At 39.2% G+C, this 5,902-nt stretch overlaps 1 long non-coding RNA gene across 1 annotated transcript; it reads right to left on the bottom strand.

Annotated features, from left to right (window-relative positions):
- Positions 1-1,257: 1,257 nt before the first annotated feature.
- Positions 1,258-3,512, bottom strand: LOC147790830 (uncharacterized). The gene is made up of 3 exons (XR_015422760.1): positions 3,140-3,512; positions 2,513-2,591; positions 1,258-1,520 (listed from the first exon to the last, which is right to left on the bottom strand). It is a non-coding gene; the product is annotated as an uncharacterized LOC147790830 (long non-coding RNA).
- Between the last annotated feature and the right edge of the window lie 2,390 nt (positions 3,513-5,902).

The following is a 5,902-nucleotide window of genomic DNA, read 5'->3' as shown; positions in this document are numbered from 1 at the left end:
ACCAACTTCATTTAAGATACTAGGAGTTTAAACTACTTCCATTGTAATTTCAATCACTCCACAATGATTACAAATTTAGGGTTGGTTAATTGGACATAAATTATCAACTTTAGGTTATAATTTACGTAATAGCCATTATAATGTTAATGAGCATAAGAGTTACAATTCTTCCATGGACCATATGTGTTATAGTTAAATGAATATATTTATATTATGTATGTTGAGGTTTGGGTAAAGCACAAAGTAGTAAGGAACACCATTGTCAACTCTAGAGCCACCCACAACTCATGATGGAGACCGATGCAAAATAGTTTAACATCCTTTGGCATCAAGATAAATAAAAGATGAACGCCGTCAACTTGGAAGCTTTACCTGTCTTAAGAGTCACAATGAGATCTCTAACCAAGCTGGAGTCTTGGACTAGACAAATTGTTTAGTGATAGTTGAAATGGATGACCTCAACATCGTGTCAGGAATGAACGTCCTGCTGAAACACAAAGTCATTTACATACCCCTAGCAAAATGTCTAGTAGTAATGGAGTCTAACCCGACGATCATTTAGAAAAACATCCATCAACCAAGAGGGTTGAAAATGATGTCATACTACAGTTGAGAAAGAATCATAGCCATGATGAATCTATGCTTGCTGCTATTGTTGTAATTTAAAAGGGGAGATCGAGTGAGCCAACCTCAATAGAAACCTTGTTGCCACTACATGAACACCACGACGCAAAACAAGGTCAGATAATGGATTTATCCCCACCAGGAGAGACAAAAACAAGGTCAGATACTGAAGAAGGGAGACAGAAACAATCCACTGAAGCAACACATGTTCACTCATAAATATCATCTAGACGGATGAAGAGAAGAGTCAGTCGGAAGCGTCAACCACATCAATTTCAAGAAAAACAAAGAGTTCATATAAGTTAAGTTTAGATAAACTTCGAGTTCAAAGCAACAAGAACCAAAAACTGGTGTGAAAATACTATGGACTAGTTAAAGTTATCCATAAGATTATGAAGACATCATGTAGAATCCAATTGCTCTTATGGATGCGGACTAACCTTGTTGTCCACGTTAGTAACTTGAAACGTTATTATTTGGACCAAGAAGACATCAAGCAGAAGCAGGTGGTATGACATCATACAAATAAGAAAATGTTTCAAGCGAAGAAAGTAGGAAAGACTCGCAGAGAAGACATGAAGACTCAACAAACCGAGAAGTGATTTTCAACAGCACCTAGTAGGTTGGATGTCACAGCCCAATATTTTACTACGGACAGTGACTAACGACACGACACAGATGCACAAGAGATTTAAATATGAAGTAGCGAAAATCATCAAATTTCAATAAAGTTTTTCGAACGATAAACACAGAACACAAGACCGTTTGGAAAATAAATTTCAAAAGAATGCGAATACAAAAATAAAGACTAAGACTGGATGACACCCCGGGACAACCCATTCCTCTGTGACAATTCCCTTCAGATCACGCCCACTCTTGACCGACGCCTCGCGCTCCTGAAAAAAAAGGAAAACATAGCAAGGATGAGTATAAAAATTATACTCAGTAAGCCACCTACTTGTAGGCTCTTTTTGCATCTTAATTTAACAGGTTGCCACGGTTTTCTATTTCGGTTCTAGGACGACTGGCTCTAATCTAGGTCCCTTGGAGCTTGCCCCTTAGGTTTCACTGATTTTTCGTTCTCTCATTAAACACCTAGAGGTTCTTTATGCCAAGCTAATATGGTCGGTATCTCTCTATGAGGTGCTACCTCTACATGGCTATCTGGGACTACATGGTACCTGGCCTAGGGGTGTGCTGAGTACCCCTATGCCCATCTAGTCCCTCTATGGGGGCGCGACCAAACCCGTTCCCATGCAGCTAATGGGCTGTACGACGTGGGGACACATTTCCCATGCGAAATGGCTAAGAGCAGTAAGGACTGATCAGGGACCCCTTGGTCCTCCCACGAAGCTATAGATACCGTTCACACGCTAGCAATCTATGAACACTCCGGGGTACCTTCTTACCGTGGTAAACCGCTAAGTTTCTAGGGAAAAGTTAAGTCAGGCTAGAGCGGCATTTCGCTCCTAACCAAGATTCCCTAATCTTATCAAAGAAATGGGCCCTAGCAATTAACAGAGGGTGCATGCAATCTTCTTCTAACATCATAGTATGTAATTCATGCAAACTAGGCATACCGGCTCAACGGGGCGATGACCTCCATCAAGCACCCAGAGCACGAAGTTCGCGCTCAATGGGGCGAATTCGTCCATCAAACACCCGAAACCCGGCATACTCAATTCTACACATAAAATAACGCATGCATACATACGGCGGAAGCCTAAGGCATACAAGCAACACTCATGTAATTTACCCAATTCAAACACAACAGATAAACTGACTAGTAACTTACATGAAGAGCTAATCTGAAGCAGAACTACTAGCATGCATGCAATCTGAGCGAATCCTACAAGTATTTCTTCCTAAATACCGGGTGGTGACTTACCTGGTTGACGCGTGCCCTTTCGCTAGCGTTTCTTTGCCCGTGAAGAGTCCAAAAATACTGATTTCTCTAAATTAAGTCCCTATCCACGTAAAAACAGTATTAGAACTGGAGCAGGGACAAAAATCGAGAAAACAGAAAACAACCGGGCCAAATTGGCCGTTCCACGCGCGCTCACGCGCCCAGCAGCACGCTGGAAGTGCGTGGCCACGCGCCCAATTCTGCACAGTCGCGGGTCGGCCGGCCCGGCTCGGCCCGGTCGGCTCGGCTCGCGTTGCGATTCGGCCCGGCTTGCAGGCGACACGTGTCGACGCCTCGCTGGAGCTGCGTTGCTCCAGCCGGTGGTCGATGCGTGTCCGGCGCCTGTCGACGCGTGTCCGGCGCTTGTCGCCGCCCTCCGCCGCTCGCCGGCCATTTTTTATTTTTTTTTCTTTCTTCTTCTCTGTCCTCTGAAAACCGAAACCCAGTCGGTTTTTGTTTTCCGATTTTCATATCTTTCGATCCGTAGATCGGATCAATATGATTCCTTCGGCAACGTTCTAGATCGTGTTACAGGCTACGTCCTAGTATTCTTTTTATAATTTTTTTCTTGACTATCGGAGGATTTAAGAACGCCGGAAGTTCGCTCACCGTTCTCGGATGACCCTCGGATCTCTGCCTTTGGGTTGAGGTCTCGGCCAAACTTCTTCACAGACCGTGCGTGAGTTGTTCCTAGGTGAAGATTTCAACATTTTAGGGTCGATTCACGTAGGGGAAAACTCAGATCTGAGCAATATCGTTCAGAAACCTTACCCCGCGAAAAGTTCTTAGCTTTTGATGGTGCGTAGGTCTTGCTAGCCCCTCAATCCTGGTACGAGTCTCGTCTGGAGATGGATTCCGGCGGTGGTCCGTTAATCTTCCCGGCCGACCTCTCTCTAACCTCTCTCTAACCTCTTCTTTCTTTTGCAGGCAATCTGGCTGGATTTTCCTTGGACCTCTATTTGGGTTGGAGGGGCAAAATGACTTTTTTTTTTTTTTTTTTTTTTTTTTTTTGCGTTACATTGGAAGAGACTCCTCATTATGAGATCAGCTGGAAGCGCATTGAGAGACCTAAAGTCAGCCTCATCCAATAAATTGTGTGGAGGCAGATGTCCCAGTCATGATTGCCCAAGTCGTGTTGCTTGTGGTTGCATGTTGCATGTCTCAGCCATTCTTGTAAATGATTTGTTGTCCAAGGCGGTTATTTGGGCAATGTTATTGTTCACCGATCATTTGAAAGATACGCCTTGAGCAATCTTGACCGTCACAATTGGCTAAGACATTTGTTGTCCATATGTTATTGTTGTCCAAGAGACTCCTCATTATGAGGTCATGATTGGCTAAGACATTTAAAGAAGTTTTACCTAGGGCAACTTCTATCACAATCCCCTTCTCCCTCTCTGAAACTTCTTTAAATGTTATTGTTCACTGGTTATTTGGGCGCATCTTTCTTAAAAGGATTGTGACGACAGATGACCTAGGTAAAACTTCTATTGGGAGATCAGTGCGATAGAGAATCGTGTCCCTTTCCTGAAACCTTCAGCGGACAACATAACAAAGAGATCCTAGAAAAAATATTATAGAACAATTTGTGTAATGCCTTTGAAGTTAGGCTTGAGGCTCTATCTTATCTCCCAAGAATATGGTTCATTCTCTATTCACATAGAAATTTTGCAATAGAAAGTGGTACCCACATCTTCTTTTACAAAACTTTCTCAAGTCCTCATGGAATGATTTGAAAGTGGTACCCTCATCTTCTTTTATAAGACTACCTCGGCCTTCATGGAATGATTATGCCATGTTGATTTTTAGAGAAGGGAGTAGGAGTAAGAGTAGATGACTGTTTATGGTCAAAGTCCCGAAAAGGTAAGTCTTTATGTCAAGAAAGGAGAGGAATCCTCTTAGTTTCCAAGATTTGAAGAGAATCATACATACACAAATTTCCTTTGTTTGTTTATTCTTGTTGTTTGCTCTCTTCAATTAACATGTTATAAAGACACTTGTAAATTATAATTAAATATAGCTTCCTTTTTCTTTTCTTTTTTCTTTCCAAATATCCATTTGAATTACTTCTTGGTTCAAGGTTTAAAAGACCTATTTCAAATCTTATTATATTGCATACTTCAATTTGATATAATTGTTGGGGGTATTTTGAGAATCAAACTCGAGACATCTTGCACTCGAAGCGAGAATCATACCACTAGACCAAATGCCTTGTAGTGGATCTATCATTTTTAGTTGCTGGTCCATATTTTTTATGCGCCTCAATATTTGAAATTTATCCACATGTTTTGGTTTCAATTCTAGAAATAGAAATGATATCCATAGAAATACATAATTTTACAATGCAAATAAGAAAAACTCGTGATAAAGTTTTAGATAAAAGTAGCAAACATGTTGATAGATATAAAAATAAATTCAAGTTCTTTCTCGAGCCTAATTATCAATTGGAAGATTTAGCTGATATGAATTGTTATTGGTTTGATACCAATAACAACAGTCATTTTAGTATGCTAAGGATCCATATGTGTCCATGAAAATTAGTTAATGCTATATTTTTCTTATATTGGCCATAATATCTCTCAACCAAATGCATTAGTTGAAAATGTATTTAATATTTTTCTTTTGTCCTTTTCTTTTTTCGAATGGTCTTATGTCTCCATTCCATTTGAAAAATGATATTTTGTTTGGTAATTTTAAACTCATTATTTTTGTTTGTTCATTCCACCTCATTTGTAAAAAAAAAAAATCATACCACTCGACCAAATGCCCTTATAGTGGATCTATCATTTTTAGTTGCCCGTGTGTATATGTTTTCCACACCTCAATATATGAAATTTATCCACATATTTTTGTGCTTTAGAACCTACTATTATTGTCATGTTAACTTCACATGGTCTATCACACATTTGAAGCAGCATTGCCACTAGAGCCCATACATTCCTTTGAGATAGATACGTTAAAAATTAGGCCCATTTGATAACTATTTTTTTTTTTTTTGTTTGTTTTATTTCAAAATGATGTGTTTTATCCTTTTATAAATAAAAAATAAATAATAAAAAAAAAGAAAACATTTGAATTTTAAGCAAAATTTCACACCAAACTAAGTTTTATTTATTTATTTTTTCTAGTTTTCAAAACTACTTCTTTGCTACAATTGAACAATATTTATATTATAAAATGAGATTAACTTCCTTTAAGTTCACCGTAATTAATAAATCCACGTGCTTAATATATTCCCAACAAAAATAAACTTAATACATATCAGGATAAATTACAATGAATACGAAGAAAAGAAATCCCAAAAATAAGTAGAAGGTTGAGAATTTCACTCAAACACACAGTGTCAAAGCGTGACTGCATGGCTCACATGCA

The sequence above is a fragment of the Cucurbita pepo genome, chromosome 10 (genome assembly GCF_057944985.1).
Source record: "Cucurbita pepo subsp. pepo isolate OVF chromosome 10, ASM5794498v1, whole genome shotgun sequence".
Lineage (NCBI taxonomy): Eukaryota > Viridiplantae > Streptophyta > Magnoliopsida > Cucurbitales > Cucurbitaceae > Cucurbita > Cucurbita pepo.
The sequence above is the reverse complement of the archived record's forward strand: the minus strand, read 5'-3'. Positions and strand labels throughout refer to the sequence as shown.